Here is a 21,052-nt window from a genome sequence, read left to right as displayed (position 1 = left end):
TTCAGTCGATTTCGGACACAGTGAGGGGAAGGGCGGATTTTTCCCTCTCCACCGATCACTAAGAAATGAAATAGTCGTTTGGTGCCCAGAAAGCACATATTGGCTTTAATGGTGCATTGCAACACTCGCAAAAGTTTGGCTGTTCTGCACGCTTTTGTTGATACCTATCAAGGTCCACAGGGAGGACCAATTGCGAGATATTGATTCAATCCCTTCTCCTCTATATCTTTGTAACAGAGGTTTTTGAAATTCTTTAGTCGTAAAGAAGCCCCAGTGTGATGTGTTGTATGTAGACGCTTTCTATCAAGGGTTGGAACGTCGACGATAACCATAGGTGTTCCATCCTAATGTCCTACATACCACTCAGCAGAACCTTTTTGTTAACACACGCTGTCATAACTCCCCAGCTTCTGTGAAACACTGGAACACCTCATTATTATTAATGGGGTAGTAAATACAGCAACAATCAGAGTTCAATGGGTCTGTCGGGGCTCCAGGCCCTGGTGCCACTGCAGCTGCTGCACCAACGGTATTTCAACCTTCCATACTAAATGAAGAGTCGGAGGGACATTGGAGAATATACATCGATAACTGTTTATTCGTAGACACTCAGAGTGGAGCCCCGTCTGCACAGTCTCTACAGAGGGAACTGAAGATCAGCATAGAGATGCATTATGTAAATTTCATGATAAGTTAAAAAACGCTCCCATAGTGCAATTTTCCAGGCAGGTGCAGATGGACAGTAAAATACAAAAAAGCTTTTGCTCTTGAAACCCAGCACAGTCCAAGGCCGTTGTACCCGGTACTGCGATAAGGCTACCAGACAAGTGGGAGAGGGCCTCTCTCTAGTGAGAAAGCTATGTGCTGGCATTAACAATTCTTCATTGCAGAAACGAAACTCAGCAGAGAGCATTTCTCAGAAATAGCAAAGATTCGTTTTGATTGCCTTTAAAATGGCGTCTAAGCATAAAATGGTGCAAGGAATGCTAACTTATACAAGACACTGCGTAAGCATTAACAGGCCTAATCTAACAGACCCTCCTTTTAGCATGCGCTAAAAATATTTTATAATATCCAAAAATAAAAATAGAGCAGGCAGCACCATCAAATACGATCAGCACCCACTATTTTTAGATTAGCTCCAATAATATATCAAAATTAAGATAGACTATTGCAATATTAATTAGGTCCCAGCAAGTGTTTCAAATCACATTCGATAGATCGTAATCAAATCCATGAAGACGTTTTTGTTAACTCTGAAATTCTTTACAAAAATTGACCCTCCAAAAGTAGCCAACACGTTTCGTCCCGTTGTGGGAATTCTTCAGGGCTTAATTATAGTTTGCTAATTTCCTTATTTCAGACACATATTATCTTCTCTATGGTTCAAATAAAAGGACATTGATCTTTATAGTATGAATGTTAATCACTGATCCTTGGTTGCAATCAGGTTCATCAAAGATGGGTTTTGGCCCCTGTCGGCCACCGCATCAGATAGTTGATTAGTAACCGTACATACTTCGTCTTCACCTGCAATCCTCTCATTTGGAATCAGAACAGTATCTATATATCAGCAATTGATATAGAATCAAAATTCAGAAAGATAATTGAGATAACATTTTTGACACTCCTTACAATCAACATTAGGAAATGGTACAGCAAGAAGGGAAGAATCCTCAAATATCCCCTTGTCAATATTCATCAATTGATACCTATGCCCTTCAGAGGGGCCTCTTACCCTGGGCCTTGCGGTCATGGACTAGTGCTGCAAGGTTCAGACCAGCAGGCTTCCCCTCTTGAGCCTCTCATCACTGGACCATGGCTGGTAAGCATAGGGGAGAATGGACCTTTCCTGACCTTTGCAGCTCTGGACCATGGCTGTGCTGTGCATTAGAGAAGGGACCAGTGGCATAGTAATGCAGCCATAGGCCCTCATACAAGAAAATGATACCAAACAGTGAAACACAGCCATAATCTGGGTGCATTGGTTCAAGAACATCCATGACCCCAGGTACCAGTGCACCTGCTGCACTACAGATAGCCACACCCCAGTGACAGAGGCCCACAATGAGCTTCACAGCCAGACTCTGCTAAGCTCATGGACTGGTGCCTCCTCCCCTGAGTGTCCAACCGCGGCAGGCTGGAATGCCCGGGGCAGGGAGGGCCTCTCCCAAGCCTCTCAGCTTTGGAACATGGCTGCAATATCCATGAAAGAGAGGCAAGTACCAGAGCAATGGTGCCACAGGTGCTGGTGTAAGGTAAATGCGTACCCCCTCACTCTAGTCCACTGGCTGCACAGTAAAATAAAGCCATCATTTGCCACTTAATGCCCCTGGGTCCAGTGCTACTGCACCTGCTGCACTACTGATGGCTCTGCCCCTGACTGCTGGCTATGCCCGGGCAGAAATGAAATGTGTTAGTCTGCTCTCATTTGCATGCAACATGAAATCAGATATAACAACATCATAGGACATGGACCTTGACATCTCCCTAAGCACAGAGCCATGTTACAGAGCTGTGAGACAGTTTCAATGAGGTCCCGGGGTTGGGGCCCACATGAGACGCCCCCCACCCCCACCTCCTGGGTCTCTCAGACATGGTGTAGCGCTTGCAGCACATAAGCAAGGCTGCAAGGCCCAGGGGAGAAGGGCCCCCCTCATGACCTGACAACCTCGCACTCGCAACCATGGTCTAGTGCTGCAAGGCCCAAGAGAGGGTCCCCAGGATAGGGGGGCCCTCTACCATTGGCCTCACAACAATAGTGTCGCACTGCAAGCCCAGCGGAAGAGTGTTCCCTCCCATGGGCCTCCTCGACAAGATCCACAGCTGTGAGGCTCATGGAAGTGCTGTCCCATCCTCTGGCCTCAAAGCTATGACGTAGTGCTGCAAGGCCCATGGGATGTGGCCGCACTGCCTAGTCTTCACATCCATGGTCTGGTGCGTAAAGACCCAGGGAAGGAGAGTACCCTTCTCTGGGCCTCCCAGTGATGGCACCCAGACATCGCTGCAAGAGCCAAGCAGGGTGGACAATTTTCCATCATTACTGCACAGGACAAATAATGCCTATGGAGAAACTCTGCATGTGTGGAGACACATTGTGTGTGCAAAGACTTCAGAAGATGTTTATTGGGGAGCAGGGAAACTAAGAGTCACATAGCAGATGTTTGGAGTTCTATTCGAAAAGCTCCCCTCTAAGGCAGACCTTGCTAAAAGATGCCTCAGCTGTATATTGAGTTTATCGAGCATGATTACTCTTCATCCTATATTTTAGTTCTCATCCCTTTGCCACCTCCCGGAGTAAGCCTTGACTGCCCGCAATTGCAAAATTTGAGCGACGAGTTTAGAAAATGAACGCAGGTATCCAGACAGAATGAAATTCTCTTACGCTTTCAAACATCAGTGGTAGATATCATATCGACCACGCGTACTGTCCAGTGAGTACCCACTGCCACAGGACCTGATCCAGCTGGTATGTTGTAACCATGGAACTAGGATATTTAGCATCTAATCTGAGTTTAATGAAGGAAATAATCAACATGTTCTAAAGCTAAGCATGGCCGATAGCCGAGTGGCGATTCCCTGGGAGGGTCAGCACCTTCTACGTGCCATCAGAATCACTGACACCCCAGCTGTGGTCATTTGGAGTTAAGGAACCAGGAGACACATGAGGTGTCATAAAACAGTTGTATATTCCTTTGGAGACAGAAATCTGGGCCTAGTCCTGGGGCCATAAATGCAGCCTTTTGATAAAAGCGCAGGTGGACCTCATCCTCGTACGGACACAATGCCTGGCCTATAGGTACGTGTCCAGATGTTCGGCATGAGGAGCACGTAATCCCTGCGTGTAATGTGCACACTGTGTTCTGATTGGCTGTGTGTTAGTAACTTAGGGGCAGATTTACAAGCCCCTTGCACCATTCTTGCATCACTTTTAACATGAGAAAAGTGACGCAGAAGTGGCGCAAGGGGATTGTAAATCTGCCCCTTAGTGAGGAATCTGACTTTATGATGTTTGTGGGAACACACGCCTCCTGGACAAACATGTTTTATTGGGGCCAGTTTCCAGAGACCATTGTGGTGTCGCTGCCCATCTGTTGGATCAATCTGGATTTTTCCTGTTCCCTCTTTTGTCTAAGGGTTTCGTGTTCCCCAACCTACAATCTGTCAATCAGTTGCTTCAGACCTAGGTCACAGGGCCTGCCTGACCAAGTATTTCTCAATTGGGGTTATGGGGGAGGTCATATCGGGAAAATTCAACAATGGAGATGCAGGTTCATTATTATACGTACATATCTCATGGTGAACATAGACATCGTATTTATCAATATTAGCAGTGCTATACAAAACTACAAATAAAAAATGTATTCCTCATTCCAGGCTGTTTGCATTTGGGTCTCATATTGGCTGGTTTTCTGTCCCATTCTGTTCTGTTTTATGTACCTGCTGGTACAAAATTTAAGCAATTCACCTGTTATTTTTAGCCCACATCTGTACTTAATCACAGAAGCAAATATGAAAGGGAAACACATTTTCTAGAGCTGCGCTCGATCCCTGAGTAATATTTATGGCAAACAAAGACAGAAACCTCTTCTTACAAATGAATAAATACATTTGTGCAGCGCTCCCTCCCAGACACCGACAAGCATCTCTTTCACCTGCATGGGTAGGACCCCTCCTATGTGCAATGCCCCCTCCCACACAGACAAGCATCTCTTTCACCTGCATGGTGCAGGACCACTCCTGTGCAGCAACACCCCCTCCTAGACACTGACAAGCCTCTCTTTCACTTGCATGTCGCGAGCCCCCTCCTGCGCAGCAACGTCCCCTCCCAGACACTGACAAGCATCTCTTTCACCTGCATGTCGCAGGGCCCCTCCTGCACAGCAACGTCCGCTCCCGGACACTGACAAGCCTCTCTTTCACTTGCATGTCGCAGTGCCCCTCCTGCGCAGCAACGGCCCCACCAGGACACTGACATGCATCTCTGTCACCTGCATGATGCAGGACCCCTCCTTTGTACAAAGCCCCCTCCCAGACACTGACAAGCATCTCTTTCACCTGCATTGCTCAGGGCCCCTTTTGTGCTGCAACGTCCCCTCCCGGACACTGACAAGCATCTCTTTCACCTGCATGTCACAAGACCCCTTCTGTGCTGCAACGTCCCCTCCCGGACACTGACAAGCATCTCTTTCACCTGCATGATGCAGGACCCCTCCTTTGTACAAAGCCCCCTCCCAGACACTGACAAGCATCTCTTTCACCTGCATGTCGCAGGGCCCCTCCTGCACAGCAACGTCCGCTCCCGGACACTGACAAGCCTCTCTTTCACTTGCATGTCGCAGTGCCCCTCCTGCGCAGCAACGGCCCCACCAGGACACTGACAAGCATCTCTTTCACCTGCATGTCACAAGACCCCTTCTGTGCTGCAACGTCCCCTCCCGGACACTGACAAGCATCTCTTTCACCTGCATGATGCAGGACCCCTCCTTTGTACAAAGCCCCCTCCCAGACACTGACAAGCATCTCTTTCACCTGCATGTCGCAGGGCCCCTCCTGCACAGCAACGTCCGCTCCCGGACACTGACAAGCCTCTCTTTCACTTGCATGTCGCAGTGCCCCTCCTGCGCAGCAACGGCCCCACCAGGACACTGACAAGCATCTCTTTCACCTGCATGATGCAGGACCCCTCCTTTGTACAAAGCCCCCTCCCGGACACTGACAAGCATCTCTTTCACCTGCATGATGCAGTACCCCTCATTTGTACAAAGCCCCCTCCCAGACACTGACAAGCATCTCTTTCACCTGCATTGCTCAGGGCCCCTTTTGTGCTGCAACGTCTCCTCCCAGACACTGAGAAGCATCTCTTTCACCTGCATTGCTCAGGGCCCCTTTTGTGCTGCAACGTCCCCTCCTGGACACTGACAAGCATCTCTTTCACCTGCATGTCACAAGACCCCTTCTGTGCTGCAACGTCCCCTCCCGGACACTGACAAGCATCTCTTTCACCTGCATGATGCAGGACCCCTCCTTTATACAAAGCCCCCTCCCAGACACTGACAAGCATCTCCTTCACCTGCATTGCTCAGGGCCCCTTCTGTGCTGCAACGTCCCCTCCCGGACACTGACAAGCATCTCTTTCACCGGCATGTCGCAGTGCCCCTGCTGCGCTGCAACTTCCCCACCCGGACACTGACAAGCATCTCTTTCACCTGCATGGGGCAGGACCCCTCCTGTGTACAACGCCCCCTCCCAGACACTGACAAGAATCTCTTTCACTTGCATGGGGCAGGAACCATCCAGTGTACAACGCCCCCTGCCAGACACCGACAAGTATCTCTTTCACCTGCAAGGTGCAGGACTCCTCCTGTGATGAAACGCCCCTCTCCTAGACACTGACAAACATCTCTGTCACCTGCATGGTGCAGGACCCCTCCTGTGTACAACGCCTCCTCCAAGACACTGACAAGTATCTCCTTCACCTGCATGGGGCAGGACTCCTCCTGTGATGAAACGCCCCTCTCCTAGACACTGACAAACATCTCTGTCACCTGCATGGTGCAGGACCCCTCCCGTGTACACCGCCCCCTCCCAGACACTGACAAGCATCTCTTTCACCTGCATGGGGCAGGACCCCTCCGGTTTACAACGTCCCTCTCCCAGACAATGACAAGCATCTCTTTCACCTGCATGGGGCAGGACCCCTCCGGTTTACAACGCCCCCTCCCAGACACTGACAAGCATCTCTTTCACCTGCATGGTGCAGGAACCCTCCTGTGATGCAACGCCCCTCTCCCAGACACTGACAAGCATCTCTTTCACAGCTCATCAAGTGCTGAAAGTGAGAGGGCAGATTTACTAAAGTCTCACCCAATGAAGCGCAGCAGCCGAAAATAACATATCTACAGAGATACGGCTCTCTCCTCCCCGCTCCCTAGTCCCGGTGCAGAATTTTGCTGCCGTGCGCCACGCACACACCTTTGCTCTAGAGTGCAAGGGTGTGTATGTGAGTCTAGCATAGGATTTTCATTGAAAGCATTCCCTTCTAGTACAAAATACTGTTCTTAGATCAGTTTTAAAACTTTTCCTGCTTTGTATGTGTGCAGTACAGTGCAGCACGCATGCAAAGTGGGAAAAGAATGGAGAAATGAAAGCATTTCTGCTTTTCACACCTGGTTTCAAAATGCATTATTTTTATGTGCAAAACTCTTACATTTTTGGTAGATAGGGTTTTGTACAAAAAAGGGTGGGTAATTGCATGGGAATGCTCATGTAACACCCCCTTGATGCTAAGTAATTCATAGCAGTTTGTTGCGCTACTTTCAGTCAATATCCAGCGCAAAACAAATTTTGCGCTGGAAAGTAATGCAAAAACAGTGGAAAATGTTCCTAAATCGCCCTCAGAGAGTTGTTTGTCATTCGGAAGGGCCTTCCCCTATTCCTGCCTGTGCTACACACCACTACCCCTGGGCCTTGCTTTACTTAAACATAGGTGGGAGTCCCAGGTAAGGAGGACACTGGCCCCATGTTTATGGGCGGAGCGTGTGACCCTGGGCAGCTGCCCATGCCTTCCGCTGGCCCTGTCCTGAGGCCTCTATAAGGTCAGGAGGATGGGGCGGGGACAAAGTCAGTCACCTGTCCGAAAACGACGAGCCGCTTGACTGCCTCCCCCCATCCTCACGGGCTTTGAAGCGGCACGACCAGTCACAAATAGTGCAGATTTTTCTGGACACGTTTCACATCTTTTTATCATTGACCTTATAGTCCTGATCAGTGGTGTGTCCTCCATTAAGGCGGAAGAGCGTTGCCCCACTGCCTTTAGCAGTGAAAATGAAGGAAAATGTTATTTGTTCCTGCTGTGGCTTTGCGGCAGGGCGAGCGGATCTGCTCTGCTCTCAGAGAAGGGGGAGGAGTGGTGGGCACTATGTAAGTGCACATGAATGTTTGACTGGCCCTCTAGGGCTGGACAAAGATTCATGCGTGCTTCCCCTGTTCTCCATGCAGGCTGCATTACAGCCTGCTTGCACAACATGCCCAGGCTCCCATTCCCTGGCTGAACACCGAATCCCGGCGCTCAGACCAATCACAACGTTTCATTGCAGCGTTGTGACTGGCTATGGAAAAGCCACTTCTGGCATTTTGATCTGTGCCCGATGTTTAGCATTATATTTTTGTATTCTTGCATTATATTGTTGTAATCTGTGTTGTAATGTGCCTTTCTGTTTAATTCTACCTCTTCGCTCGTCTCCATCTCCCCTCTCAGCCCCCCTCACTGTTCCCTCATCACTGTATTTTTTCCCGCTGTTTCCCGCCCCAGCTCCCGCCTCCCAGCTGCTCGTCCCCCCCCTACTTATGGCGACCACTGCACGGTCACGCCGCTGTTGTGCCGAATGCGCGCTTAAGGCAAGCCTGTCTGCGCTCGTCCACGACCCGACCACGGCCAGCGCCCAGGAACCCTGGATCTCTGGGACCCCGCCGATACAACTCTGCCCAACTCCACGCACTCAACCCCGGAAGACACACACTGCCAAAGATCCTCGCCTAAAGACACCCATGGACCATTCTTGTGCAGAGGCTGCCGAAAATCCTTCACCATCAACAAAATCACCACCACTACCGAAGGCCCGCCTGACGCACGTACCGCCGAAACCCTGACATGCATTCTCCTGAGCGTGCACTCCCTGGACCGACACGCCGTAGAGATCTGGGACCTGATCAACACCCTCTCGCCCGACATCGCATTCTTCACGGAAACCTGGACCAATGCCACCTCTGGCCCCGGTATCACCACTGCCATTCCAGACAGCTACAAGATCCAGAGAAAGGACCACCCCCAACCCCCAGGAGGAGGACTTGCCATCACACACAAGACCCCCCTCCGACTCTCTACATCCAGCACGAGTGACCCCCACTCCAACTCAGAACACCTCCACTTCCAGATCCAGACCAGCCCCAGAACCACGCTACTCTGCACCCTCATCTACAGACTGCCGGGACCTCGCACCCAGTCCGCAACTTTAGTCGCTGAGCTCGTCACACCCCACACCATCACCTCCACGGACTACATCCTACTCTGGGATTTGAACTTCCACCTGGACAACTGCGACGACCCCGACTCCACCGCTCTCCTCGACAACCTTGCCAACCTCGGACTGAATCAACTGGTCAACATGCCCACTCACAAAGCTGGACACACCCTCGACCCCATCTTCACGGGAGGAAAAAACATCAGTTTCAGCCACACCACCCAGCCCCTCTGGACGGACCACCACTGCGTCCATTTTACATTCAACACCACCACCGCACCCCAGCCCCCCCAGCATCCGCCACAAAGAAACTGGAGCAAGGTAACAGAGGAACACCTCATCGCCACCCTCCTCCAAGACCCCTTCAGTGCCACGACGGACACCAACTCCGCAGCCAAAGAATTTCACCGCTGGATCTCCTGCTGCGCCGACAAGCTGGCACCCCTCCGCCACCCTGCCAAACAACACCCTTTTAAGGCCATCTGGTTCAACACCGAACTCCAAGAAGCCAGACGCTCCTGCCGACGCCCAGAGAAAACCTGGCGAAACCAGAAAACCACAGAAGCACGGAACAACCACAAGAGCGCCCTGAAGGAATACCACCAGCGCATAAGGACACCAAACGAACCTTCATAAGAAACAAAGTCCAGACCAACGCGACCAACGCCAAGGAACTGTTCAACGTCATACAGCAGCTCGCGAAACCCCCCAACGAAGCCACGAAGGTCACTTCTTCCCAGGAACTCTGCGACAAGCTCAGCTCCTACTTCCATCTAAAGATCAAGGCCCTCTACGACAACTTCAGCGAACAGACGCAGGACAACAACCCCCCCCATGCCGACAATAAGCCATCCATCAAGACCTGGAATCCTGCCACTGTAGAACACATCACTGCGAACATGAAGAAAACCCACTCAGGAGCCCCTACAGACCCCTGCCCTCCACACATATTCCACAGGGCCACCACCGCCATTGCACCCAAACTAGTACGGACCATCAACGTCTCCTTCATGTCCAGGTATCTTCCCTAACGAATGGAAGCTGACGGAGGTAAAACCCCTCCTCAAGAAGCCAACGGCCAACCCAACAGACCTGAAAAACTACCGGCCCATCTCTCTCCTCCCCTTCGCGGCCAAAGTCACTGAAAGACTCGTAAACACCCAACTGACTGCCTTCATTGAAGAGAACTCAATCCTGGACGCTTCCAGTCTGGATTCTGCAGCAACCACAGCACCGAGACTGCCCTCCTCACAGCCTCCGATGACATCTGCAGGCTACTCGACCAGGGACACACTGCGGCCCTCATCCTGCTAGACCTTTCCACAGCCTTCGACACCGTCTCACATCGCACACTCACAGCCAGACTTCACGACGCGGGTATACAAGGAACCACCCTCGACTGGATCCAACCCTTTCTCTCTGGCCGAACCCAGAGGATCAGACTCCCTCCCTTCCTCTCCGAACCCACAGATATCAACTGCAGAGTACCCCAAGGATCATCGCTCAGCCCCACGCTCTTCAACATCTACATGGCCCCCTTCGCTGCCATCGTCAGACAGCATGGTTCAGCATTGTATCCTACGCCGACAACACCTAGCTCATCCTCTCACTCGCGAAAAAGCCCGAAGACACCAGACTCTGTTTCTAGGAAGGAACGAAGAACATCGCAGCCTGGATGAAAGACAGCTGTCTGAAGCTCAACTCAGAGAAGACCGAAGTCCTCATCCACGGCCCCTGCACCTCCGCATGGGACAACACCTGGTGGCCCTCTGCCCTCGGTAACCCACCCACCCCTACAGACCACGCATTAAACCTCGGCATCATCCGCCAGATTAACGCTGTAACCTCCACCAGTTTCAACTGCCTACGCATCCTCCGCAAGACATTCAAATGGATCCCCCCAAATGCAGGAGGACCGTCACCCACCAACTCATAACCAGCAGACTTGACTACAGCAACGCCCTATACGCCGGAATCAACAGAACCCTTCTACACAGACTCCAAACCATCCAGAACACTGCAGCCAGACTCATCCTTGGGACTCCGCGTCACAAACACATAACCCAACACCTTTGAGACCTCCACCGGCTCCCTGTGGGGAAGCGGGTCACCTTCAAACTCATCACCCACACCTACAAATCCCTCAACAACATCGGGCCCAAATACCTCAATGAGAGAGTATCCTTCCACGTACCCAAGAGGAACCTCCGCTCCACCGAACTCGCCCTGGAAGGGGTTCCCCGCATCCACAGAAACAGAACTGGGGGAAGAGCTTTCTCCTACATCGCAACCAAGACCTGGAACGATCTCCCTGTGAACATCAGCCCCGACCCTGCACACATTCAGGAAGGACCTGGCTCTTCGACTGACCCGGAGCTGCTCTCCCTCTAGCACCTTGAGACCCTCAAGGGTGAGTAGCGCGCTTTACAAACCCCTGATTGATTGATTGATTGATTGATTGATTGATTGATTGATTGATATGGAAAGTCTGGGAGGCCGGCTGCTTCCTGCTTCTTGTTTGCATAGAAGAGGCAAGTAAGAGGATGGAGGAGAAGCGGTGGCGGCCAGCCAGCCGGCAGGAAAGTTATGTTTTATCTGATTTTTTTTAACCTTCCTCCTCCTTCCCCGCCTCACTGCTGCTTCCCGGGAGCAGCCGCCCCTAGTCTTGATATTATAGCTTTTAGAAGCTTTAGCAATATTTTTTCAGGAGTTTTTTTTTATTAAGGCGGTAGATGGTCACAAAGCTCGTGTTCGGCTCCTGGAGGTGTTGTTTTCCTCCAAATACTGGGGACTTCAGAAGTGCCCAAAAGAACATGATATGTGAATCCCTCACACCTCAGACAAGCAGAGCTTTCTTGGATTGAGTGTGTCCCAGAACGGAGAGAAAACTTATGAAGAGGGAGCATTTCACCTGGACAGGCTTTCACAAACTCGCAGGTACGCATTTAAAAAGCGAAGAACGATTTCTGAGCAGACTGAATCATTATTTTTTAATGAAAAAATCAACATTATACAGGACAAATTGTAGGATCAAAAATTACAGTGACTCTTCCTTTGAATCCAGCAAGCGTCTTTGACTTTCTATACCTTGAAGCTTTGCCCGTGGCTCCCAGTTTACAAATCCTCTGACTATCCCCACTTTTGCGGCGGAAAGCAGAGACATATGGTGAAAAAAGCTTCACAATTCACAGGTTTAACGGTTCTGGGGCTGGTGGGAAAAGGCCATTCGTTTGCAAGTGATAAAGCGGCTTTAATGGGACAGAAGTAAAATGAGTTACTAAGGAGATGGCGGCATCAGCTCCCGTGACTCTTAGAGCCCTCTTGTTATGTTGCGCCCGTGACGCAACAGGCGCACTACGTTAGGTCATGTGACCTCAATTTAATAAAGTGGTCGTGCACGTACGTACACCAGTAGGGCTACGACGGCGAGACCAGTACAACCACCAATTTGGCTCTCGAGTGTTCATTTCCCTCCTGCGAGGCCCACCTGTAATTTACACCTCAGTGTGTCCGTGCCGGTTGCGTCTCACGCCCGGTATGCAACATAACAGCTGGCGATGAGGGTGGGCGTGCCCTTGCTGCACTCGGCGCATCGGCGTGACGGCAGCGAGCTCTTTCCTCGGCTCGCGGCACTCGTGCCCCGGTGTGCGGTGCGTTGTGCCCCTGAGCTCGGCAACCTGTGAGGTTCGCCTGGAGCCTGGCGCGACTGTGGAGGCAGCCTAGGAACATCAGCGAGAGCCCGTAAAGGTGAGGCTGCGCGACGCTGCACCCCAGCACACTGCCGGGTGCGCGTGTGGCCTCGGTCAGCTGGCCACGTGGTGCCCCGCCCCGTATGAGTGCGTATATGTGCTCTGAAGCTTCTACCTGCTACACGCCTTCACAGGAGCATCACCGTCATCTTTTCTCCCTCACCCAGGCTGTAACTAAAGGGGAGGTGCACCATGCGGGGCCAGAAGCGGCCCCTTACAGCACTTGGGGGAGAGGAAGGAAGGCCCACACTACAAGCCTGGCTGAGAGGGCCACATTGCAGGCCTGGTGGAAGAGGAGTCATCCGGGTGTGTGCTGGAGCCCCCAGAGTGGTAACAGACCACTGTTTCCCACAAAAGTGAAAGGTCTCGTCATTAGCCAACCTGTGAGCAGTGGGCTTTGGCAGTCGGTGAGGATAACAAGCACTGCTAAGGACACACACACACACCCAAATACAGCTGTGCTCGAGAGAGACCGTGAGCACGCGGGGAGCCTGCGGAGGTGACACACACACACCGGTCAAGGCGTCGACCATGTCCACGATACCCCCCATAGAGCCATTCATAGTGGAGGGGTCGCCCTCATCACTTGCACCCAAGTGGAAAGACTGGGTGGACCGCATACTCATATTTTTCGACGCCACCAAGGTTCACAAGGACCAGAAGAGAGCGATGCTACTGCATCTTGGGGGCAAGGACATACATAACATCGCCAAGACACTGGTAGAAGCCATGCCCAAGAGTCACCACACCCTGATAAATGCACTCAATGGACACTTTGAACCAATGGCCAATCAAGATTACGAAAGGTTCATATTTAGGCAAGCGCGTCAACTCCCCGAAAAATCACTGGATACGTACCACGCCAGACTCAAAAACCTATTGTCCACGTGCGGATTCCACGATGAGACGGAGGAAATTAGGGGGCAAGTAATCCAGGGTTGTGCATCCACCAAGCTCCGGGAACAGATATTGGAGGAGTCGGGGAAGTATCTTGCGGACATATTGACCCTGGGGCGCACCAAGGAGCTGTCAAAGGCAAGGGCGGCACACATGGAAGCGGTTCTCCAGGTGCCTGTGAAGTCGGAACCGGTGAATGCGGTGGCGACTAAACCCCCGACGAGGTGGGTCAAGATGGACCTGGAACATCGACCCCAATAAGACCTGTGGAAACTGTGGAGGACCACCCCATCAGGCGACTGAGTGCCCCACCAGAGGCAAGAGATGCTCTGGTTGCGGGCGGCTTAACCACTTCGAGAAAGTCTGCAGGTCCAAGAGATATCGAAAGCCCCGACAAGTAGTCAATGTCCTGCCCAAAGGAAAGAGAGGGCCGAGAGACATGGATGACGATGAGGAGGAAGAGCGGGTAGTGCACAAAGTACACATGATCGGCACCACAACCCAGAAAGCGCGACGCCTACCACAGTGCAGCATTCTTGTGGGCTCCCAAGAGGTCATGGCAGTAGTTGACACCGGTGCCACCATCAATATCATGGCTTCCGCCCTTCACCGAACCATGAATCCCATGCCAGTTCTTCACTCCTCTGAAATCACAGTATTCGCATATGGTCAAGACACACCCCTGAAAATACGATGCCGATTCAGAACATCCATATCACATGGTGCCCAGTCCATCACCACCAACGTGGTGTTACTGAAGACGGACAAGGCATGTTGCTGGGGTGCTGAGCTGCCGAAGAGTTAGGAGTGGTGACGTTTGCCTTTGGGGTACACCAGGAGTCCATCCAACATCTCTTAACCGAGTTTGCAGAAGTCTTTAAAGGAATCGGAAGGTTTAAAGGAAAAGAGGTCCATCTACATATCGACCCCACAATCCAACCGGTGGCACTGCGACATCGGCGAATAGCCTTTCACCTGCGGTAGAGGAAGAGCTCAAGAAGTTGGAATCCGCTGGCATAATTGAGAAAATGACCAGTCCCACTCCGTGGGTCTCTCCAATTGTGGTCACCCGAAAGCCCAAACAACCCGGCATGGTGAGGATCTGTGTGGACATGAGGCTACCCAATGCTGCCATCAAGAGGGAGCACCACATCACCCCCACCATAGACGACCTCATTGGAGAGATGGCCGGCGCTTGTTGGTTTTCCAAGCTAGATCTGAGGTCCGGCTACCATCAGCTTGTATTAGATGAAGAGTCTCGTAACATCACGACCTTCTCAACCCACGTAGGTCTCCGGAGATATACCCGCCTGAGCTTCGGGGTTTTCAGCGTGGCTGAAGTATTTCAGAACAAGAGCTAGTCACCGATCCCTGGTGTTATCAATGTTAGTGACGACATCATGATACATGCAAAGACCATCCCGGAACACAACACTCGCCTCACTCAAGTACTCCGTCGGCTGCGAGATGCGGGACTCACCCTTCATAGGGAGAAATGTGAATTCCTAAAAAGGAACACCCATTGTGTGGAAACCCAGCGCCTTCTTGCCGACTAAAAGACTACTTCACGTAAGACTGTTCTTATTTATATCTGCTGAACTTTGCACTAGTTAATTTGATAAGTTATGAGTCAAGCAGGAAGGTCACCTGCTAACGTTGGTTTTGTTGTTTGTTGGGGAGGAATGTTATGTTGCGCCCGTGACACAACGGGCGCACTGCGTAAGGTCATGTCACCTCAATTTAATAAAGTGGTCGTACACGTACGTACGCCAGTAGGGCTACGACGGCGAGACCAGTACAACCACCAATTTTGCTCCCTATTGTTCATTTCCCTCCTGCGAGGCCCACCTGTAATTTACACCTCAGTATGTCCGTGCCGGTCGCGTCTAATGCCCGGTACGCGACATAACACCCTCTAGACTTGGGGCATCTGCAGACTCGTGCTGTCCTTGGGGCAGCTGCGGACTCGTGCTGTCCTGGGGGCAGCTGCGGACTCGAGCTGTCCTTGGGGCAGCTGCGGACTCGTGCTGTCCTGGGGGCAGCTGCGGACTCGAGCTGTCCTGGGCCAGCTGCAGACTCGTGATGTCCTGGGGGCAGCTGTGGACTCATGCTGTCCTGTGGGCAGCTGCGGACTCGAGCTGTCCTGGGGCAGCTACGGACTCAAGCTGTCCTAGAGGCAGCTGCGGACTCGTGCTGTCCTGGGGGCATTTGTGTACTCATGCTGTCCTGGGGCAGCTGCGGGCTCGAGCTGTCCTGGGGCAGCTGCGGACTCGATCTGTCCTGGGGAAGTTGCGGACTCGTGCTTTCCTGGAGGCAGCTGCGTACTCGTGCTGTCCTGGGACAGCTGCAGACTAGTGCAGTCCTGGGGCAGCTGCTGACTCATGCTGTCCTGGGGGCAGCTGCGGACTCGAGCTGTCCTGGGGGCAGCTGTGGACTCGAGCTGTCCTGGGGGCAGCTGCGGACTCGTGCTGTCCTGGAGCAGGCTGCGGACTCAAGCTGTCCTAGAGGCAGCTGCGGACTCGTGCTTGCCTGCTTCAAAGCCACTCTGGGTTTCACAGTGCAGGCGGCAACCCAAGAGATCCCCCTGCAGGTGGGTGCACTGAGTGACTGCCATGCCTGCAGGGAAATGTCTGGGGGGAGTCCATGGAGCCCCCTTTCCTGCCTCCAGAGAGCTGGTGCACCACCTGCTAGTGACACACTGTCAGGGCTTGTTTGTGTCTGTGCCCACATCTGTAATAAGGTACAGGTTCAGAGGCAAAGAGATAGGACGCTCTCTTGTGATAGCGCTGGCGATACATGTGCATCAGCACGATCAGCATTACCGAAGAGGACCCAGAAGCGTCTGCTGCCCGTTCTGTAATACGTCTGTACCCTGGGAGCACAAGGTGTAATACGGCCCCTAATGTTCCTCCGGGACTAACAGCCTGCCTTCAGAGAGGCTTGAGCAGCCGCTAGACACCCTAACGCTACCCCCAGACCACTTTCAGAAGTCCCTCAACTGCCCACAGAGACCCCCAGCAGTCTCTCAGCCTGCCTCTTAGGCACCACCATTTTGTCTTTGACCACATCCTACTGTCCGTCAGTAGGCCTTCAGACACCACCATCTGGTATTTAAACACCTCCTTGATGGCCTTACAGCCCATGAGCATGTTTAATCATTGGCCTTCAGACCTCACCTGTCTGCCGCTGGCTCTTAAATGTTGTCAGTCTCCTCTTGCGGATTGTCGCCGTGCCCTCGGATACCTTGATCATGCACTCAAGACACCATGGGACTGTCCTCAATCATCCATTATAACTACAGCCAACCCTGAGAGACCTTTGGAGTGATGATAGAACCCCTGAAATATGACCCGAAAGGACCCTTGTCCCACGATCAGAGGCCCTCAGCCGGAAATCAGCTCTCACATGAGCTCACAAGCGACTGCTCTCCACAGAGCATCATCAGCCTTCAGAGGTCTCATTTGGTCTTTAGACACCAGTGCATCTGGCCCTGATGCACACTCAGTGAGCCAGTGCTCAACTGGCTAGAAATGCACTGCTTCTCAAGAAGATGTGTGACTAACTGCACCTTGTCTGGGGTCACTGGAGTCCTGGCCCTCAGGAGAGTGTGACACTGTGTGGTGTGACGATGCTGGACCCTGCCAGATGTCACTGGAGTCCTGGCCCTCAGAAGCAAGCGAGGCCACCTGCACCCTGCCTGATGCCACTGATCCCCGCTGGGCCTACAGCTGACTGGACCCTGCCGGGAGTCACTGGAGTCCTGGTCCTCAGGAGCAAGCGAGGCCAACTACACCCTGCCTGATGTCAGTGGACCCAGCAGGGTCTACAGCTGACTGGACCCTGCCGGGAGTCACTGGACCCAGCAGGGTCTGCAGCTGACTGGACCCTGCCGGGAGTCACTGGAGTCCTGGTCCTCAGGAGCAAGCGAGACCAACTGCACCCTGCCGGATGTCAGTGGACCCAGCAGGGTCTACAGCTGACTGGACCCTGCCAGGAGTCACTGGAGTCGTGGCCCTCAGGAGAGTGTGACACTGTGTGGTGTGACGATGCTGGACCCTGCCGGGAGTCACTGGAGTCCTGGTCCTCAGGAGCAAGCGAGGCCAACTACACCCTGCCTGATGTCAGTGGACCCAGCAGGGTCTACAGCTGACTGGACCCTGCCGGGAGTCACTGGACCCAGCAGGGTCTGCAGCTGACTGGACTCTGCCGGGAGTCACTGGAGTCCTGTCCCTCAGGAGAGTGTGACACTGATCGCGCCCTACCAGCTGTCATTGCTTCAAGCAGAGCTTGACTGGGTTGGACCTTTCCAGGTGTCCCTACATCTTGTAGATGCCAAGGCTTTTACTTTTTACTATTGCATACGACAGCCATCACAGGTATACACCGCTGATTCCAAGTTTATTTAAAGTAACATTACATTTCTGTAGCTCCGGGTGACCTGGCAATTCACAAAGTAAGCACTCTGAGAAAAGAGAACGACAGGGAGACTAGTGTCAGCAATCTAAAGTTCAGAGGTCATAGGGTGGCAAGTAGAGCTGGTGTAGGGTTCGTCGTGTGAGCCATTCCTCAGGTTCTCCCCTCATAAATGGATCTGGCCCAGTTGTATTCGCCTTTCAGGGGCACATGTGTCCAGGGTTTTTTAGATTGTCCAATCATCATCTCTGGAGAGTTCTGATTTTGCTCTCCAGCTGCTATGAGAGGGCGGGGGCAAGCATCACACTAGACACGTACAAGGACAGGCACCATTGTCCTGCTCTTTACTCGTGAAGCTTGCCCTGCTGCCACATCTGGAATCACTGTGTTGTATGGACTTTACTACCGTACACACCATAGACGATACCCTCCTGACCACAGGGGAAGAGGACGCCCCTCTCCTGATATTGCTCTCAGCTTCCTTCAGCACAACGTACTCTCCATTGTACCCTCGAGTGGGATTCCTTGACAATGTCCTTCTCTGGTCATCCTCCCACACCACCCTACACCAGTTTGTTCACATGGACACCTTAAGGTCACAAAAGATCCCTGTCACACGTGGAGTCCCTGAGGGCTCCAAACGGCCTCCTGTCGTCTTCAGCCTTTGCAGGAAGCTGCTGGGTGCTGCTGGGTGCTGCTGGGTGCTCAGACAACAACATCAAGATTCACCTCTACTCAAAGTCTCGCCTGCTTCATACATCCAACGCCTCAAAAACTGCCCGCACGCCATCCAGACCTGAATGTCCAGCACCCACCTGAAGCTCAACTCAAGCAACGCAGAATTCCCTTTTTTTACCAAGAACAGCAAACACAAACAGTATAAACCTGGCTCAATGACATGAACCTTGACAGCTTCAAAATGTAACTTTCACCGAATTATAAGTCATTTGAATTCACCCTCGACACCAACTCACTCTCAAGGAACACACTTAAAAATAAAGACCGTCTGGTACCAGGTCTCTCTTCGAAAGAAAGTCTAGCTATTTCTTGCAGAAAGTGACTTCAGAACTGCTGTTCAAGCCCATGTACTCTCACATCTAAATGGAGGTAACACCCTTCTCCACGGCCTCCCAAACTCAGGACTGGCAGCCTTTGGGGCATTCTACATACACCAGCAGATCTTATCCAAGACATGAAGAAATATGGTCACCTCACCCCCATCCTGATGGAACTCCATCGGCTCCTGTTGCCAGCTTGTTCCTTCAAAACCATCTGCATCATTTACAAAGTCATCACAGCCAGCTCCATGCTTAGCTTGCAGAAATGCTTATCATCTCTGGTGGTTCTCGGCACAGCTGCATCCAGGACCCCATCAGACTGCAGACTAAGAAGTGCAAAAAAAAGGCAAAAGGCCTTTTCCATCTATGCCCTCAAGATCTGGAACAACATCCCTCATCCTTCAGGATGGCTGCACCGGTTGCTCAAATTTAGAGTTAAAGACAAATTTTGTTAAAGAACATTATATCACAGCGCATTAACTGTCTACAACTCAGCTTCCTCTTCTATTTCTCGCTGACTATATGCTTACTTTTGATCATGTACAGAGCTCTGCTGCCTTTTGACTAGGTTTGTACAATAGAAATACCATATACACACATACCTACATATCATAGTGCCTTGGTTACTAGAGATCTTGCACTGCTACTGCTCCATCTGATATCACAGTCACTTGGTTGCAAGAAAAGCTTGCACTGCTCCTACATCTGGTATCACTGTTCCTTGCTTGCTAGGGAAGCTTCCACCACTGCTAAATCTGGTATGACAGTTTCTTGGTTGCCAGAGAAGCTTGCGCTGCTGCTATATCTGAAATGACAGTTCCTTGGTTGCTAGAAATGCATGCACTGCTGCATCTGGTATCACAGTTCCTTGATGCTAGGGAAGCTTGCACTGCTGCTACATCTGGAATCTCAGTTCCTCAGTTGCTAAATAAGCTTGCACTGCTGCTGCTACTTCCATTTTCACAGTTCCTTGGCTACAGCTGATGCTTGCACTACTGCTGCATTTGGTATCACAGTTCCATGATGCTAGGGAAGCTTGCACTGCTGCTACATCTGGAATCTCAGTTCCTCAGTTGCTAAATAAGCTTGCACTACTGCTGCTACTTCCATTATCACAGTTCCTTGGCTACAGCTGATACTTGCACTACTGCTGCATTTGAAATCACAGTTCCTTGATGCTCGTGAAGCTTGCAATGCTGGTTCCTCTGCTATCAATGGTCTTTGTTTGCTAAGGAAGTCGGCACTGCTGCTACATCTGTGCACTTTAGTTCTTGCTGCTAAAGTTTCTGATGTTTTTATTTTATATTTGCCGTTTTTACTTTTTTATTCTGTTATTTGTACATCAGTGCAAGGGCAGGGGCCGTTATTTACTGCTACTTTTACATCTGATATCACAGTTCTGTGGCTGCTAAGGAATCGTGTAATGCTGCAACATCTGGTGTCACCGTTACTTGTTTGCAAGGGAAGCTAGCACTTCCGCAGCTACTTCTGGTGTCACAGTTCTTCTGTTTCTACAGACGCTTCACTGCTGCTACATTTGGTATCACAGTTACTTGGTTGCTTGGGACAAGTTGCACTGCTCCACCTACATCTGATATCACAGTTCATCAGTTGCAAGAGAAGCTTGCACTGCTGCTACATCTGGTATCACAGTTCCTTGAATGTTTGGGAAGCTTGCACTAGTGCTGCATCAGGTATCACAGTTCCTTGTTTGCTAGAGAAGCTTGTACTTCTTCTGCTACATATGGTATCACATTTCTTTGGTTGCTAGGGAAGCTTGCCTATTTGCTACATCTGGTTTCACAGTTCCTTGCTTGCTAGTGAAGCTTGCACTGCTGCTACATCTAGTGTCACAGTTCCTTGGTTGCTAGGGAAGCTTACACTGCTGCTACATCTGGTATCATAGTTCCTC

General features: G+C 51.5%; 1 protein-coding gene across 2 annotated transcripts in view; it reads left to right on the top strand.

The window, feature by feature from the left end:
• LOC146839349 (calcium-binding protein 1-like) overlaps positions 1 to 21,052 on the top strand; it is a 430,695-nt gene that overhangs the window by 274,226 nt on the left and 135,417 nt on the right. The gene's annotated exons all lie outside the window — the stretch shown is intronic.

This window comes from Triturus cristatus, chromosome 4_1, assembly GCF_964204655.1.
Source record: "Triturus cristatus chromosome 4_1, aTriCri1.1, whole genome shotgun sequence".
In the NCBI taxonomy this organism is placed as follows: Eukaryota; Metazoa; Chordata; class Amphibia; order Caudata; family Salamandridae; genus Triturus; species Triturus cristatus.
The sequence above is the reverse complement of the archived record's forward strand: the minus strand, read 5'-3'. Positions and strand labels throughout refer to the sequence as shown.